General features: G+C 43.8%; 1 protein-coding gene across 1 annotated transcript in view; it reads left to right on the top strand.

The window, feature by feature from the left end:
• The window catches only part of ZHX1 (zinc fingers and homeoboxes 1), a 44,119-nt gene extending 32,892 nt beyond the window's left edge, over positions 1 to 11,227 (top strand). Inside the window, 1 exon segment of the mRNA XM_038744503.1 lies at positions 9,205 to 11,227. The gene's annotated coding sequence lies outside the window, so the exon portion shown is untranslated.
• Positions 11,228 to 19,090: the final 7,863 nt, after the last annotated feature.

A 19,090-nucleotide genomic window follows, 5' to 3' on the forward strand; every position in this document is an offset into this window, starting at 1 on the left:
AGCGCTGGGGTGGAAACATCAAATCGGGTCGGACACAATCCCTGCCCCACGTGGGGCTCACGGTCTCAAACCCCATTTTGCAGATGAGATAACTGAGGCACAGAGAGGTGAAGTGACATGCCCAAGGTCACCCAGCAGACAAGTGGCAGGGCCGGGTTTAAAACTTCCAGGCCTGGGCTCTATCCATTAGTTAGTATGTTTGGTTTTGTTCTCTGTCTCCCCCTTTTAGACTGTGAGCCCACTGTTGGGAAGGGACTGTCTCTATATGTTGCCAACTTGGACTTCCCAAGCGCTTAGTACAGTGCTCTGCACACAGTAAGCGCTCAATAAATACGATTGATTGATTGATTGATTAGGCCATGCTGCTTCTCTGTGTAAAAAGGCAGGCAATCTGAGGGGAAACCATGGCAACCAATAACTGTTCCCTGCATTCACTCTGATGTCTAAATGCTTCTTCAGGTAAAGCAGTTTGATAAAGACATGAAATTCCCATTTTCACTCCCCTTTCCCTGTCTATCGGCGAAAATGACCAGGTGCCCAGTGGAGAAACAAAACCCGGAGGGCAAGAGGTAAATCTTTTTTCCAACCCAAATATGAAAGCAGAAACTTTCTAAAATTCCGCGATGACTTATTGTTTGGCAAGCCGCCGATCCCTCTTTGCGAAGAGTGCGCATCTTAGCTTTTGCTTTCCATGTGATCTTAGAAGAAGGTTTCGTTAATTAAACCTCCGTGGTCCGGCATGCATTCATCGTGTAATTTTCCAGACAACCCACTGTTTTTAAAAAAGACCGATGTTTTCAGCATGCCACAGTTTTCTAGTTAGAACTGAGTCCCTCTGGACTCTAAGCTCGTTGTGGGCAGAGAATGTGTCCGTTTATTTTTATATCGTCCTCTCCCAAGCGCTTTGTACAGTGCTCAGCACCCGGTAAGCGCTCAATAAATACGATGGGGTGAATGAGTGAGTTATTTAATCGTCGTCAGTGTGTTCCAACTCCAAACTGGCCACCTCCTTCCTAATAGGAGGGGGAGGAGAAGTGATAGTATTTATTAAGTTCTTAATTATGTGCAGAGCTCTGTACTGAGTGTCGGGAGAGAGTATATAGGTGGGAGTTGGACATTCATCCTTGCCCCTCAGTGGATTCATAATCTAAGAATAGTCATCATAATAATGATGAAATTTGTTCAACGCTTATTGTGTGCCAAGCACTTTTCTGATTACAAGGTAATCAGGTTTGGATGCAGTCCCCGTTCCAGTTCTTGGTATAAATGGGTAAAAGGGACTTTTATTCCAATGGTATTTATCAGTCAGTCGTATTTTTTGAGAGCTTACAGTGTGCTGAGCACTGTATTAAGCCCATGGGAGAGTGCAGCTGTTGAGTGCTTACTATGTATCAGACACTGTTCTAAGCAGGAGGTAGATACAGTTTAATTAGGTTGGGCAAAGTCCCCGTCTCACAATTAAAGTAGGAGGGAGAACAGGCGAGATGAGGAAACTGAGGCCCAGAGAAGCGGAGCGACTCCCCCACAAGTGGCAGAGCCGGGATGAGAACCCAGGTCCTCTGATTCGCAGGCCCGGGCTCTCACTGCTTAGAGAATCAATCAATCAATCAATCATATTTATTGAGCGCTTACTGTGTGCAGAGCACTGTACTAAGCGTTTAGTGTGAAGCAGTGTGACGTAGCGGAAGGAGCCCGGGCTTGGGAGTCAGAGGTCGAGGGTTCTCATCCCGGCTCCACCAGTTGTCCGCTGTGTGACTTTGGGCAAGTCGCTTCACGTCTCTGAACTTCGTCTGTCTAGAGAGGCAGTTTGGGGACATGTCCGGGGTAAAGAGGGTAGTTGAAATCGTGAACCCCAAGGGGGTGAGTGTCAGATTGAGAAGCAGAGTGGCCTAGTGGGTAGAGCTCAGGTCTGGGGGTCCGAAGGACCTGGGTCCTAATTCCAGCTCTGCCACGGGTCTGCTGTGTGACCTTGGGAAAGTCACTTGGCTTCTCTGTGACTGCGTGTGTAAGGTGAAGATTAAGACTGTGAGCCCCATGTGGGACAGGGACTGTCCAACCTTATTAGCTTGTATCTACCTCAGTGCTTAGTACAGTGTCTGGCCTGTAGTAAGTACTTAACAAATAACATAAGAAAAGGAGGGGGGACCCAAAACAGGGCCTTTGAGGGACCCTCAAAGTTGGCAAAAGAGAGAATTTACCGACCAGAGAGGGGAGAGGAGAAGCAGGAGAGGACAGTTAACTTGTGACTGAGATTTTTCTTAAAGTATACCCATTATTTCTTTCCCCCAAGAACAGGAATACTGAGTCAGTATTAAACATCTGTTACTTAATGTAACTGCTCTCTAGTCTGATGAATCTTTATTGACCATATAAAATGGTCAATAAAATTTTCATATATTCATTTATGTTCATATGAAAATAAAATTTTTAGACTGTGAGCCCACTGTTGGGTAGGGACTGTCTCTATGTGTTGCCAACTTGTACTTCCCAAGCGCTTAGTACAGTGCTCTGCACACAGTAAGCGCTCAATAAATATGATAGATGATGATGAAAATGGTGGAGTACTAAAGAGGCTGTTGACCGTAAGCTCATTGTGGGCAGGGAACGTGTCTACCAACTCTGTTAAAGTGTCCTCTCCCAAGCACTTATTACAGTGCTCTGCACACTGCGCTCAATAAATACCATTGATTGAAGGCAATCAGCCAGATGATCGTATTTATTAATCGCTTACTGTGTGCAGAGCACTGTACCACGTGCTTGGGACAGGCACATTCCCTGACCACAGTGAGCTTATAATAATAATAATAATAATTGCATTTGTTAAGTGCTTACTATGTGCCAAGCACTGTTCTAAGCGCTGGGGTAGATACAGCGTAATCAAATTGTCCCACTTGGGGCTCACGGTCGTAATCCCCATTTTCTAGGTGTGGTAAACTCAGGCACAGAGAAGTTGTGTCTTGTCCAAGGTCACACAGCAGACATTTGGTGCAGCTGGGATTAGAACCCACATCCTCTGACTCCCAAGCCCGGGCTCTTTCCACTAAGCCACGCTGCTTTAGTCGTATTTATTGAGCGGTTACTGTGTGCAGAGCACTGTACTAAGGGCTAGGGAGAGGACAATATAACAATAAAGAGACATATTCCCTGCCAACAGCAAGCTTGCAGTCTAGAGGTGGGGAGGCAGGCATTAATAGAAATCAATAAGTGATAGATATGGACATCAGTGGTGTGGGGCTGGGAGAGGGGGCCAAATAAAGGGAGCAAGTCAAGGCGATGCAGAAGGGAGCGGGAGAAGAGGAAAGGGGGCTTAAGTCAGGGGAGACCCCTCGGAGGCTCCTTTTCCTCTCTCCTTGTCCCCATTTGGTCCTTTCTGCTTGAAAAACCGTCACCCCAAAATGTGCCCTCCCCCCCCCAAAACAGAAATAACTAAATGCAAATTCTGTTATTTTTCGAGGGAGGTAAAAGGAAGGATTTGAGTTTCTTTTAAACTGTCTTATATAATTCACTGTACAAGCAGAACTAGGAAAATGCATCTATATTATGAACGTCAATGTTTGACGACTAACCCATTTGCCAAGGGATAGTCAGTCTTGTCTGGCACAGTTGAGGACCATTTTAAATAAATCTGGGATTCATTCCTCAGATATCATTCACAGTCTCTGGAAGAACATCAACTACCCGAAGGGTGTATTGTTCATATTGTTTATTTCTGTATCTAGGACATGCTTTGAATTTCAGATTGTAGTTGATAGAGTTGCTTGTTGCATGCTAGGTTTGTTTGAGGTCATTGCATTGCTCGTCGTGGCTCATATTGGCTGCTCCTGAGGGCTTAGTCCAGTGCTCTGCACACAGTAAGTGCTCAGTAAATAGCACTGATTTCCCTGTCCCACGTGAGGTGCTCTGTCTTAATCCCCCTTTTACAGATGCGGTAACTGAGGCCCAGTGAAGTGACTTGCCCGAAGTCACACAGTTTCACGCTGCTTCTCCTTGACATCCAACATAATATTTAGGAGTGACCTTAGTACCGTGCTCTGCACACAGTAAGCGCTCAATAAATACAATTGATGATGACCAGATAACATCCCTAAGTTTCCCTATCCAGAATTTATCTTTCAGAAAACCATTGTAACCACTCATTCAATCATTTTTCTAACCCCCTTCTGAGCCAAAAGTTATTTTCTGCTTGCACAGCTTCCTGTGGTAATGAACTCCAAACGCTTACCAATCACTGGGATAGTAAAAAAGGTTTCTTTTTGTAATGGTATTTGTTAAGCACTTACGGCGTACTAAGCCCTGGGGCAGGTACAAGCTAATCAGGTTGGACGCAGTCCCTGCCCGACATGGGGCTGACAGTCTTCACCCCCATTTTACAGATGAGGGAACTGAGGAAGTGAAGTGACAGCTGGCGGAGTTGGGATTAGCTCCTTAAGACTCCCTGTTCCGTCCCAATAGAGCCAATTAGGGACAAGGGGGTTCGTGACTCAGCTGCACAGATGGAACAAACCACGATATTCAGTAGCCAAGTAAGAAAGCATTTATTAACGTACAGAAAACGTGAATTGTAAAGGATCCTGCTTCTGTTTAGCCGTCGACCCAGGGGCGATGAGATCGCTGACCCTGTTGAAGCCCTCGACCCGGGAGCATTGAGAATTTCCTGTAGTGGGATGATCAGTTCCGTTCGGGTTTTAGTCCCATAACGGGTTGGATGGGCACGGGGGTCCCCCGGCCAGCAGGTCCCTCGGGCCTGGGCCGTCGTCCTTTCGGAAAACAGCAAAGGGGTGTTTCGCCCCAGCCTTCACACCATGCTCCTTGAGGGTTGCCCTAATCTGCTAATTATAGCTTCATTGTCTGCTGCTCTAAGCATCTCCCCCAACCCCAGGGTGACAACATTAGGAGCTAATAGGCCTGGCTCACCTGCGATTACAGGATTATTATGCCCTGTTTAACACTGTGTTTTCATGAAGTGCAAACTACACACTTCACTTCCAGACCCGGGCTCTATCCAGCAGGCTACACTGCTCGAGTCGGGGGTTCCCTGAGTCGGCTCTTACCCCGTGGCTGGTAGTGGGAATCGTCAAGAGCAGAGAAGAGATTGGGCGAAATATTGTTTTCTTCATTCACTAGGAATAATAATTGTGGTATTGGTGATGCTCGGTACTAAGCGCTGGGATAGATATAAGATAATAATCGTGGTGTTCGTTAAGCCCTTGCTACATGTCAGACACTGTACTAAGCGCTGGGGTACATACAACATAATCAGGTCCCACCTGGGGCTCACAGTCTAAGTAGGAGGGAGAACAGGATTGAATCCCCAGTTTTGCAAGTGATGGAGCCGAGACCCAGAGAAGTGAAGCGACTTGCCCAAAGTCATGCAGCGAACAAGTGGCGGAGCCGGGATCACAACCCAGGTCAGCCAGTCAGTCGATTGTATTTATTTAGCGTTTACCATGTGCAGAGCACTGAACTAAGTGCGTGGGAGAGTACGGTATAACAATAAACAGACACATTCCCTGCCCACAATGAGTTGACAGTCTAGATACGTACATAAATGCTGTGGGGCCGGGAGGGGAGATGAATTAACAGAACAAGTCAGAGCGTGGCAGAAGGGAGTGGGAGAAGAGGAAAAGAGGGCTTAGTCAAGGAAGGTCTCTTGGAGGAGGTGTTCCTTCAATAAGGCTTTGAAGCAGGGGAGAGTAATTGTCCTTCAGCTATGAGGAGGGAGGGCGTTGCAGGACGTGGGCGAGAGGTAGGCGGTGAGATAGATGAGTTTGAGGTACAATGAGGACATCAGCAGTAGAGGAGTGAATTGTGTGGTCTGGGTGGTAGAGGGGTGAGATAGGAGGGGGCAAGGGGATTGACTGCTTAAAAGCCAATGGTGAGAAGTTTCTGTTCGACGCGGAGATAGATGGGCCACCGCTGGAGTTTCTTGAGGAGTGGAGAAATGTGTGCCAAACGTTTTTGCAGGAAAATGATCCAGGCAGCGGAGGGAAGCATGGACTGGAGTTGGGAGAGACAGCAAGGAGGCTGATGCAGTGATCAAGGTGGGACTAGGCCTAAGTGATCGTGGTAACACGGTATGGAGACAGATGGATGGATGTTAGTCACGTTGTGAAGGTGGAACCGGCAGGATTTAGGGATGGAGTGAATATGTGGATTGAATGAGAAAGAGGAGTCAAGGATGATGCCAAGGTTAGGGCCTGTGAGACAGGAAGGTTGGTGTTGCCATCTACAGTGATGGGAAAGTCAGGGGGAGGACGGAGGGGGAGACTGTGAGCCCACTGTTGGGTAGGGACTATCTCTATATGTTGCCAACTTGTACTTCCCAAGCGCTTAGTAAAGTGCTCTGCACACAGTAAGAGCTCAGTAAATACGATTGATTGATTGATTGATTGGGAAGATAAGATCTATGTCAGATGTGTTAAGTTTGAGGTGACGGGAAGACATCCAAGTAGAGTGGAGGTTCCTCAGATGTAAGCGCTCAATAAATATGATTGATTGATTGATGGGGAAGATAAGATCTATGTCAGATGTGTTAAGTTTGAGGTGACGGGAGGACATCCAGGGAGAGTGGAGGTTCCTCAGACGTTCAGGCCTGAGCTCTATCACGCTATAAGACCACACTGCTTCTCCACGTTGGAACACGGTCTCCGCCCCGCATGGGCCTCGCGGTCTGAGAACTTTAAATGTAATTACATTTTTGCATTTCTAGACTGTGAGCCCATTGTTGGGTAGGGATCGTCTCTATATGTTGCCGACTTGTACTTCCCAAGCGCTTAGTACAGTGCTGTGCACACAGTAAGCATTCAATAAATACGATTGAATGAATGAATGAATGGTCTAAGATTCAGTGCATGTTCCATGAAGGCACATTTTGCATCGATACCCAATTCTACTAGCTGGAAATGAGAGAGCACTGAAATTTTACCCCTTTCCATAGTGATATTGTTTCAAAGATATACCTTAAAATACTCTCCTGGAAAATTTTATTTTAGACTGCGCTGGTTTAACCTAAATGCTTCCCATTGGGTCCTGTGATTTTTCAAGGTAGTTTTGCTTAAGAGACACATCCTCCCCAATTTAGAGGCCTAACCTGAAATGTTCACCAGAGGAACCCTAAACTAATATACCCGACTCTCCTATAATGCAAAGATTTCGATCTTGCAAAACGACACATTTAAAGGAAACTGGGGATGTGGTACTGAAAGTTCTAGCGCTGTGCGGATGCCTACAGGCATTTTTTTTTTCTGATAACGTGGCACGCTGAGTCCAATTCAGAGTGAAATTCTTGGAATCACATCTCCTAATTTCCTAACTGCATTTTAGCCAAGTGTTGTGTAAGCACACATTCTGGTAGAATTGAGTGTGTTCAGGGATATTAGTGCATATTAAGTGCCACGCACTCTTCTCCTGGAAACATTATCCAACGTCGGCTTTACTGACACTGTCTTCTCCTGGTTCTCTTTCTATGTTTGGTTTTGTTCTCTGTCTCCCCCTTTTAGACTGTGAGCCCACTGTTGGGTAGGGACTGTCTCTATATGTTGCCAATTTGTACTTCCCAAGCACTTAGTACAGTGCTGTGCACATAGTAAGCGCTTAATAAATACAATTGATGATGATGATGATCTCTCTGGGCGCTCTTTCTCAATCTCTTTTGCGGGCTTCTCCTCTGCCTCCCACCCCGTAACTCTGGGGGTCCCTCAAGCTTCAGTTCTGGGTCCCATTTTCTTCTCCTTTTACGTCCATTCCATATCACGGATCTTTGATGGCTTTTAAAATTTATTTTGATGGTATTTGTTACGCGCTTACTGTGTGCCGGCCACTGTTCTAAGCGTTGGGGTGGATACAGGGTAATGAGGTTGGACACAGTCCATGTCCCACGTGGGGCTCACGATCTTAATCCCCATTTTCAGATGATGTAAACTGAGGCTCAGAGAAGTGAAGGGACTTGCCCAAGGTCACACAGCAGACAAGTTGTGGAGCTGGTATTGGAACCTTCTGGCGTCCAGGCTCATGCTGTAACCATTAGGCTATGCTGCTTCTATCCTTTGACACCTCTTATCCTTTGATGCCCTCTAGACAGGGAATGTGTCTGCTAATTCTGTTGTATTGTACTCTCCCAAGTGCTTAGTACAGAGCTTTGCATAGAGAAGGCATTCAATAAATATCATTGATTGATAATCAATTGATAATCATTGATTGTCCCTCTAGACTGTAAGCTCCCTGAGAGCAGGAAAGGTGTCTACTCACTCTGTTGTGCTCTCTCAAACACTTAGTACTGTGCTGTGCACACAGTAAGCACTCAGTAAATATCACTGATTGAGTGATTGATTCATGGATCCAATTGTTAAAAATGTGATTTTAATCTGCAATTTTGTGTTATTTGAAGGAGAATGTGCATTCAGCCAAAATACGTTAACAGAACTTGTGCAGTACTGATTTTTTTTGTCCTAAGGCCCGATATCATATTAGAATTTATTTCTAATTTTCTTAGACTGAGAACTTTCTTCTCCTGTTTTAAAATTTAACTTTTTTTGTGAACAGCTTTGCTTGCGTGCAAATTTGCATGGTTAAAACATTACAGTAAACCCACTTGTTATTCATCAGAAGACAAATTCTCAGAACTTTACAGTTTTCAGACTGTTATTGCGCTTAATGAACATAATTTATGTATATTACGAATATACTCATATTGTATTTGTATTCAATATTTGTATTCAAATAGTTGTATGAATATAGATAAGGCTTGTACATAAGTACCCAAAAATTCAATCTCCAGTACTCAGTGAAATAAAGTCTCCATTCTTCTAGACATACAGCGGTGTGAAAAGCAGCATGGTCTGTGGATAGAGCCCGGGCTTGAGAGTCAGAAGGACCTGGGGTTCTCATCCTGGCTCCACTTGTCTGCTGTGTGACCTTTGGCAAGTCACTTCACTTCTCTGGGCCTCAATTCCCTCATCTGTAAAATGGGAATGAAGAGTATGAGCCCCGTGTGGGACAAGGGACTGTGTCAATCCTGATTAATTTGGATCCACCCCAGCAGTTAGAACAGTGCTTGGCACATAGCAAGTGCTTAACTAGTAACATTATTATTGTTATTATCAAGAAAGTTCAGTTTTGTAAAAATGCGGATATTGCTTTCTGATGGACCCTTTCATCTTTAACCATTTCAGGAGCTCCCTATTTGTTTTTTCTTTTCCTTTGTAGCTGTCCAACAGGGCGAAGGGCAAGCCATTCTCGAGAACCTCAAGGAGACGGACCGCGAACAGGCCAATTCTCACGTGATGCCGTGAACATTTTTGGACCGACACAAACGCACTTCGCTCTCTCTCGCAGCGAAGGATGGAACACTCGAATGGAGCGGAATTTAATGTTGTGCCAAAGTTTAAAAACAAAAAACCCCACAAAAACTACTGCAGCAGGCGAAACTTGCGCACTGTAAATAAAAACCCCCGACGAAAAGACAACTTGTAAAAAAAAAAAAATGCAGATTTTAATACAGTACATTTTTATTATGATACGTAACGTATTTCTTAGGCCTTTTCAAGGGGATTCAGTGACCACTAGATTTTAATCCTCTTATATTTTATCCCGCTTAATACTGTACGTTCTAGTAAAAGATGGGGTTCACTATCTGTGGTCTTTGATATGTGATTAAGCTTATAGCTTTGAGTGACCAAACATTTTACAGAGTAAAAGTTCTTAGAAGCGGTAAAGAAGAAACAGAAAAAAAACCCAAAAACCAAAAAAAAAAAAGCCCCGCAGGAAACGATTGATCTCCGTATCTTATTTATCGGGCTCTGCACTAACGTTGAAAATAGTGCATGTGTTTGTACGGCTTGTGCCTACGGGAAAATGCAACCCTTCTCACTCCGCACACAGTAAGCGCTTAGTAAATACGATTGAATGAATGAAATTGCACTTCCCCACCGTCCGTACGGCCGTCGTCGTTCCCGGCTCTTTCAAGGCGAAGACACAAACGAATGCTACGGTTGATAGGATTTATATTACCGCTTTTAGTTGATGCCAGCCCGCTTCCTACTAAACCGTAAGACGTTTTTGTACCGAAGAAAAGAAGCCGGAACAATAGCGGACAGAGAAGGACGCTTACGATAGACTTCATACCAAAAAATGTGAAAAAGAAGCGTGTAATCGACATCTGCTTCGGAGCATTCTTTTACAATCAGTTGAGAGCCAGAACATGTCGGGTTAGGTCGTGTTTAGGCGTTCTCATTTTTCAAGAATTAGCCCTCGGTAGGATTAGCTAACTGACCCAAAGCCAATTAAAAGTTAGCTTTTCACTTAGAGATGATTTAACTGTTGACTATTAACCTTTTGCCCTGTCAGGAGACTGAATGTTCATACTAACTTATTTGTAAAGACTGGTGCTGTTCATTGTCTTGAGGGATATTTGCTTCTCGTGACTACAAGGACCATTAAAAAAAAACCATTGCTTTCTTCATGAAGTAAAAGTTGAATCGAGTGGTGAATTTCAAAATACTCGTCTGAATGACCAGGTCTAATGGGTGTAACCAGTTCAGTGCGATACGATTTCATGGGAGAGAAATCTTAAGCTCTTCGCTTATGCCTAAAACGCCTCTTGAATGAATGAAAAGGTTATGGTGCATGCTGCTTTCAATTTTTAGATAAATCGTTTATCTTATTTTATTTTTAACTACTGTTAGTAATTCCAAAATATTGCTATTCAGTTGATCTTTTCACTACAGACAAGCTGGCTTTGTGGGTGGCTTTTTTTCATACTACTGTCAACTTTTTTTTTAATGATACAAAGTATGCAGCCATTTAATGAATTGCTCTTTTCCTTTTCACTTTTTTTACAACTCTACAGGACAAGCTATATTGTAATGATTAAAGTGCTCCTTTTTGAATCATCGCCCGACGTGGTCTGAAAACTATTTTGACAGCAGGTTTTAAACCGTTTCAGTTGTTAAAATGATTTGTTCCGCCTCCAACATGGTAATTTGAAGCCTTTGAATATATTTATATTGTTTCCATTTCAATAACGTTAACCATACGTAGTTGTAAATAGTTATTACTAGAACTTTTTTCATCCCTCCCCATTTTTCGTCTCAGTACTTAATGCCGCTCTGGTGTTTGCTAGCTTTTTAAATTATTTATTACAGGGCAGGGCGGGGGTGGAGGGGGGAGACAACTGCCTCTCCGAATTGATTTTTGTCTTTGAATACATAATAAAGGTCTGTATTCAGTAGCAATTCTTTTAGCGATTTTTTCCTTTTTTTTTTTTTTGGAAAGAAAATCACCTTTATTTATAAAAACATTTCATGTCCAATCACCTTTCATCTGTAGGATATACTCTGTGAGAGTGGATGCAGCAAATTATCTGGGGGAGAATTCGTATTTTTTGCAATTATGAAAGAAATGCTGAGTTTCAAAGTTTGTGAGAACAGTGGTTATTAAGTTTCCCAGGCAGTTAAGAATATTCAGTATTTGAGAATTTTTTAAATGTTTGATTTTCTTCTGATTATGGAACTCAGCTGTGTGTGTGTGTGTTTTGGGGGGGCAAATGTTGGAATAAAATAGAGAGAGTATTACTTCTGAGGCACTCTACTCTCTTGATGTAATTTTAATATCCACTTTCCTAGCTTTGGGATTGGCTGGTTTGGAGTTGAAGAGGCTAATATTATGTTTTTCTTCAATGAATAATTGGCCTAAATACTTGAAATTAGGAAGATGTTGAACGTCTATGATTTAGTTGCTTTTTAACCAGGTGTGTTTATTTCACAATGTAATCTGGTGACTGCCAAGAGAAATAAATAAATCCGTGTCACCTTTTTGCCAACTGTCAAATCCAGGTGATCCCAGCTACAGACCCTTGTAAATCAGTGTCCTTTAAGAGTGGTATTATATCTTGTCCAGCTTGATTACTTTCTTAATGTGAAAAACAAATCAGGGTCCTCAGTTGTATTTCAGTTTTCTGTGGAATTCATCTCTCCTGAAAATCTGGATTTCAGGGAGGCACTTAGGGGCCTTCTTGATTAGTGATTCTTGTCTACTATTCATTCATTCATTCAATCGTATTGAGCGCTTATTGTGTGCAGAGCACTGTACTAAGCGCTTGGGATGTCCAAGTTGGCAACATTATAGAGACGGTCCCTACCCAACAGTGTGCTCACAGTCTAGAAGGGGGAGACAGAGAACAAAACAAAACATATTAACAGGATAAAATAAATAGAATAAATATGTACAAGTAAAATAAATAAATAGTAAAATAAGTAAATAGTAAAATTAATACTAGTCTTAAGGCTGGCCAAAAGGGCTTCCAAGCAGCTGGTGGCCACCACTTTGTGGCCCAAGATGCCCAGGCTCAGAGTTTTGTGGTGCTGTTCTGAACCTGGCAGATACTGCCCTGGTGACAATCAGGGTAAGGACAGTGCTTTTATTTACCACCATAACTGGCAGGGTTTTGTGGCCCGAAATAATAATAATGGTATTTGTTAAGCGCTTACTATGTGCCAAGCACTGTTGTAAGCATTAAAGGTAATCAGGTTGTCCCACGTGGGGCTCACAGTCTTAATCCCCATTTTACAGATGAGTTAACTGAAGCACAGAGAAGTTAAGTGACTTGCCCTAAGTCACACAGCTGAGGTGGTGGAGCCAGTATTAGAACCCATGACCTCTGACTCCCAAGCCTGTGTTCTTTCCACTGAGCCACGCTGCTGCTTAAGGGGTTGTGTTTAAAAACAAACTTTTTCTCTTCAAGGAGCAGCACAAAATCAATCGTATTTATTGATCCCCAAGTGCATACTGAGAACTTTACTAAGTGCTCGCATAAAAATAATAATAATGATGGTATTTGTTAAGCGCTTACAATGTGCCTAAGCGCTGGGGTGGATAGAAGCAAATCAGGTTGGACACGGTCCCTGTCCCACGTGGGGCTCATGGTCTCAATCCCTGTTTTACAGATGAGGTAACTGAGGCCCAGGGAAGTGAAGTGACTTTTCCAAGGTCACACAGCAGACAAGTGGCAGAGCCAGGATTAAAACCCATGACCTTCTGATTCCCAGGCCCGGGCTCTAGCCACTGTGCCATATCTGTAGCTCTAGAGGAGCTACAATCTACCAGAGGAGAGAGACACTAAAATTACAGGGAGGGAAAGGGGACTTGTAGGGGAGATGATGCTTAAATATTAGATTATATAACAAATGTCTCAGAAGGGTTTTTCTTACGTTATTTTTAAGTTCCAGGCACTTTACCCAGCACTGGGGTTGCAGGCTAATCTGTTTGGACACAGTCCCTGTCCCACAGTGAGCTCACATTCTTAATCCCCATTTTACAGATGAGGTCACTGAGGCACAGAGAAGTGAAGTGACTTGGCCAAGGTCTCGCAGCAGACAAGTGGCGGAGCCGGGGTGAGAACCCAGGTCCTTATGACTCCCAAGTCTGGGCTGTATCCACTCGGCCACGCCGCTCCTCGAGGCTTGGAGACCTTAGGTGACGTTCAAGTTGCAGTTGAGGTTATATAACTTGAAAAGATTAGGGGTTAATCCAGGAGAGCCGCCTGGAGGAGGTTTGTTGTCTGAAATATTCTCATCCATCCTCGAGAAATCCCCCTCTGACTCCGTTTTATTGGACCCTCCCAAGGGTTCATTCATTCATTCATTCATTCATTCAATCGTATTTATTGAGCGCTTACTGTGTGCAGAGCACTGTACTAAGCGCTTAGGAAGTACAAGTTGGCAACATATAGAGACGGTCCCTCCCCAACAGTGGGTTCACAGTCTAGAAAAATCAGGTAGCCCGGGTTTACCGGGAGAAGCAGCATGGATTAGTGGATGAAGTCCGAAAGACCGGGGTTCTAATCCCGGCTCTGCCGCTTTTCTGCTGTGTGACCCTGGGCAAGTCACTTCACCTCTCTGTGCCTTCGTTCCTTCCTCTGTAAAGGGGGGATTAAGAGCGTGAGCCCGATGTGGGGCAGGGACTGCGTCCAACTTGATTTGCTTATATCCACCCCAGCGCTTAGAACAGTAGTAAGTGTTTAACAAAACCATAATCATTATAAGTGCTTAACGAAGCAGCGTGGCTCGGTGGAAAGGGCTTTGGAGTCAGAGGTCATGGGTTCAAATCCCCACTCCGCCAATTGCCAGCTGTGTGATTTTGGGCAAGTCACTTCACTTCTCTGGGCCTCAGTTACCTCATCTGTACAATGAGGATTAAGACTGTGAGCCCCCCGTGGGACAACCTGATCACCCTGATCAGCGCTTAGAACAGTGCTTTGCACATAGTAAGCGCCTAATAAATGCCATCATTATCAAAACCATAATTATTATTATTCTTATGCACCCAAATAGCCTTGGTGAATTGAGGCTTTTGATCTTTCTGAACTGTCTCCATGTGGAGAGGCAAGGCTGCGGGGAAGTGTGGTGTCAATATTCTCCCCTTCCCCTATTTTACCCCTGCTCAGTGCAGGGATATTTCAGGTGGAGAAGTTACGGGGCTTAGTGGAAAGAGAGGTTGTGGATTCTAATCCTGCCTCAGGCACTTATCAGCTGTGTGACTTTGGGCAAATGACTTAACTTTTCTGTGCCTCAGCTACCTCATCTGTAAAAACGGGGATCAAGACTGTGAGCCGCACGCGGGACAAGCTGATAGCCTTGTATCTCTCCCGGTGCTTAGAGCGGTGCTCGGCACATAGTAAGCGCTTAACAAATACCATCATTATTATTATTATTATTATTACTAGGCCATGCTTCTCAATGATCAAGACTGTATCAACCCTCGTATCTATCCCAGTGCTTAGAGCAGTGTTTGGCACATAGTAAGCACTTAACAAACACCACCATCATTATTATTGTACACGGGCAGTGAATGGGCCTGCTAATTCCATTGTATTGGAGTCTCCCAAGTGCTTATTACAGTGCTCTGCACTCATCATCATCAATCGTATTTATTGAGCGCTTACTGTGTGCACAGCACTGTACTAAGCGCTTGGGAAGTACAAGTTGGCAACATATTTTATTTTGTTGGTATGTTTGGTTTTGTTCTCTGTCTCCCCCTTTTAGACTGTGAGCCAACTGTTGGGTAGGGACTGTCTCTATGTGTTGCCAATTTGTACTTCCCAAGCGCTTAGTACAGTGCTCTGCACATAGTAAACGCTCAATAAATACGATTGATGATGATGATGATGATATAGAGACAGTCCCTACCCAACAGTGGGCTCACAGTCTAAAAGACTCAGTAAGCACTCAATCATTACGATTGATCGATTTATTGTCCTCTATCGGGTACTTGGTTCAGGGGTCAGTGGTCAGCAGGTGCTCAATAAATGCCATTAATTAATGGATTGATTACTCGTGGTGGTGGTGGCCAGTGAATTGTGGAGTCGGAAGCGGGTTGGAAGGGGGAAAAACAATCATATCTGGAATTAAATCAACTTGCCTGGCTGCTTATCACAGATAAGCAGATAATCACAGCTGCTTATCTGAAGCTGATAACTCCAGGTAAACGGGGCAATTAAAAGTTAGGAGGGCTCTATTTTTATTTGAATTACTGTCATTTTTATGGTATTTGTTCGGTACTTACTATGTACCAAGCACTGTACTGAGCGCTGGGGTAGACAGGTTGGACCCAGCCCATGTCCCACATGGGGATCACATTTTCATCAATCATATTTATTGAGCGCTTACTGTGTGCAGAGCACTGTACTAAGCGCTTGGGAAGTACAAATTGGCAACATATGGAGACGGTCCCTACCCAACAGTGGGCTCACATTTTCCAGATGAGGGAAGCAGCATGGCCTGGTGGAAAGAGCATTCATTCATTCAGTCATATTTATTGAGCGCTTACTGTGTGCAGAGCACTGTACTAAGCGCTTGGGAAGTACAAGTTGGCAACATATGGGTTTGGGAGCCAGAGGGCATGGGTTCTAATCCCGGCTCCGCCACTTGTCTGCTGTGTGACCTTGGGTAAGCCACTTAATGTCTCTGTGCCTCAGTTACCTCATCTGTAAAATGGGGATTAAGACTGTGAGCCCCACGTGGGACAACCTGATTCCCTTGTGTCTAGCCCAGCGCTTAGAACAGTGCTTGGTACATAGGAAGTGCTTAAAAAATGCCATATATATATATATATACATACACATATATACACATATATACATATATACATATACATTTTACTTGTACATATCTATTCTATTTATTTTATTTTGTTAGTGTGTTTGGTTTTGTTCTCTGTCTCCCCCTTTTAGACTGTGAGCCCACTGGTGGGTAGGGACTGTCTCTATGTGTTGCCAACTTGTACTTCCCAAGCGCTTAGTCCAGTGCTCTGCACACAGTAAGCGCTCGATGAATACGATTGATTGATTGATTGATCATGAGGGAACTGAGGCACAGAGAAGTGAAGTGTCTTGCCCAAGATCCACAGCAGACAAGTGGCAGTGCTGGGATTAGAACCCGGGACTTTTTTGTTATTTTTTAAAAATTTCCATCCTCTTTCTCCCTCCCCTCCACAGAATATATTATCGACTAATGGATTAATTTGGATGTGGGGGAAGGAGAGAATTTTACTTACAGGTGAGGTGTGTATGTTGTCAATAAGCCAAAGTATTCATTGTTTGAATCGATCAGTTGTATTTATTGAGTGCAGTGCACTGTGCTAAAGTGCTTGGGAGAGTCCAAAAAACAGTATTAGCAGGCATGTTCCCTGCCCATAGTGAGCTTAATTGGAATCATCATCATCAATCGTATTTATTGAGCGCTTACTGTGTGCAGAGCACTGTACTAAGCGCTTGATTCATGTTTTCCCCACGTGTGTTTCTGCATTAAGAAAACCAACTTCATGTCTTTCTCTGCCGAAAACTTTGGTTTCCCCTTGTAATATTTTTTACTTACTTCAAAGCGCATATGCTCCTGGGTCCAAATCAATCTTCCGCATGCTCAGAGCTCGCCATCTGCTCCGTGTAATAAGAACTTTTATAGCTTTTGGGGATCAGAGATCGGCTTCCCAAGGCAGCTTTCTGTTCCTATGGAAACTGAGAGTTTTTATTTTAATTACCGAATTTTAAAAGGACTTGTAGGATTTTTTTTTTCCTCCTTCCCGTCCTCTCAACCCCTGATGGACATTTTATAAGTATTCAAGGCCTCTGGGACTTGGATTTAATACGGTATTTACTGCGTGTAAGGTCCTTTGCTGTTTCATTTGTTTTTGTATTTTTTTTTTTAGAGTGTGTCCATTATCCTCCAGTCGTAAGTATGCAGAAACATAAACCCAATAATTAAATCCAGGAGGTGAAAGCTGTAATTCTCAAATTTATGAAGGCCACCCCCCGCCCCGCAGAAAACTATCAATTAAGGAGACCTGAGCCCCCAAATCATTCCCTTTGTGCTCTTCTCAGAGAAGCAGCGTGGCTCAGTGGAAAGAGCCGGGGCTTGGGAGCCAGAGGTCATGGGTTCGAATCCCGGCTCTGCCACTTGTCAGCTGTGTGACCTTGGGCAAGTCACTTAACTTCTCTGAGCCTCACTTCCCTCATCTGTAAAATGGGGATTATGACTGCGAGCCCCACGTGGGACAACCTGATCAAATTGTATCCCCCCCCCCAGCGCTTAGAACAGTGCTTCGCACATAGTAAGCGCTTAACAAATGCCATTATTATTATTATGATTATTATTCTCATGCAGGAGTTGGAGTCTTGTGGAACCCCATGTTAAAGAAAACACAGATTGAGGTAATCACCTTGTCCGCAACTCACAAACACGTCCACTTTATGTTGTGGGAAGAACATTCCCGTCATCAGTTGTGTTTATTGAGTGTTTACTTTGTGCATAGCACTGTACTAAGCGCTTGGGAGAACACAATGCAATAGAGTTAATTGGCCAGATTCCCTGCCCTCAACGAGTTTACGGTCTGGAGTTCCCTAATTCTGCCGCTGTTCTCCAGATAAAAAGCTTGAGGAAAATATAGTGATGGCAGAAATACGTGCACCTTGTATTCTACTCTAAAGGTTATTACAATTATTGTACTTAAGTGCTAACTGTGTCAAGCACTGTTCTAAGCGCTCTGGTAGATAGGCGTTCAGCAGGTAGGACACAGTCCCCACCCCACATGAGGCACACAGTCTCAGCAGGAGCCAGAACAGGCATTAAATCTCCATTTTCAGATGAGGAAACTGAGGCACCGAGCCATTATGTCACTTCATCATCAGTTGTATTTATTGAGCACTTACTATGTGCAGAGCACTGTACTAAGCGCTTGGGAAGTACAAATTGGCAACATATATAGACAGTCCCTACCCAAAAGGGTCACTTTTAGACTGTCACTTGCCAGAAGTCATACAGCAGCCAAGTGGCAGAGCTGGAATTATTCATTCAATTGCACTTATTGAGCGCCTACTGTGTGCAGAGCACAGTCCTAAGCGCTTGGAAAGTACAACTCGGAAACAGAGACAATCCCTACCCAATAATGGGCTCACAGTCTAGAAGGGGGGAGACGGACAACAAAACAAATCAAGTAGACAGGCATCAATGTAGATCAATCAATCAATCAATCGTATTTATTGAGCGCTTACTATGCGCAGAGCACTGTACTAAGCACTTGGGAAGTACAAATTGGCAACGTATAGAGACAGTCCCTACCCAACAGTGGGCTCACAGTCTAAAAGGGGGAGACAGAGAACAAAACCAAACATACTAACAAAATAAAATAAATAGAATAGATATGTACAAGTAAAATAGAGTAATCATCATCATCAATCGTATTTATTGAGCGCTTACTATGTGCAGAGCACTGTACTAAGCGCTTGGGAAGTACAAATTGGCAACATATAGAGACAGTCCCTACCCAACAGTGGGCTCACAGTCTAAAAGGGGGAGATAGAGAACAAAACCAAACATACTAACAAAATAAAATAAATAGAATAGATAGGTACTAGTAAAATAAATAAATAAATAGAGTAATAACATATATACAGGTGCTGTGGAGAAGGGAAGGAGGTAAGATGGGGGGGTGGAGGGGAGAGATAGAATTATATATCATTAATAAAATAAAATCAGTGCTGGGGAGTGGGGTAGAGCAGAGGGAAGGAGTTGAGGTGATGGGGAGGAGGAGCGGAGGAAAA

This window comes from Tachyglossus aculeatus, chromosome 4 (assembly GCF_015852505.1).
Source record: "Tachyglossus aculeatus isolate mTacAcu1 chromosome 4, mTacAcu1.pri, whole genome shotgun sequence".
NCBI classification, from domain to species: Eukaryota; Metazoa; Chordata; class Mammalia; order Monotremata; family Tachyglossidae; genus Tachyglossus; species Tachyglossus aculeatus.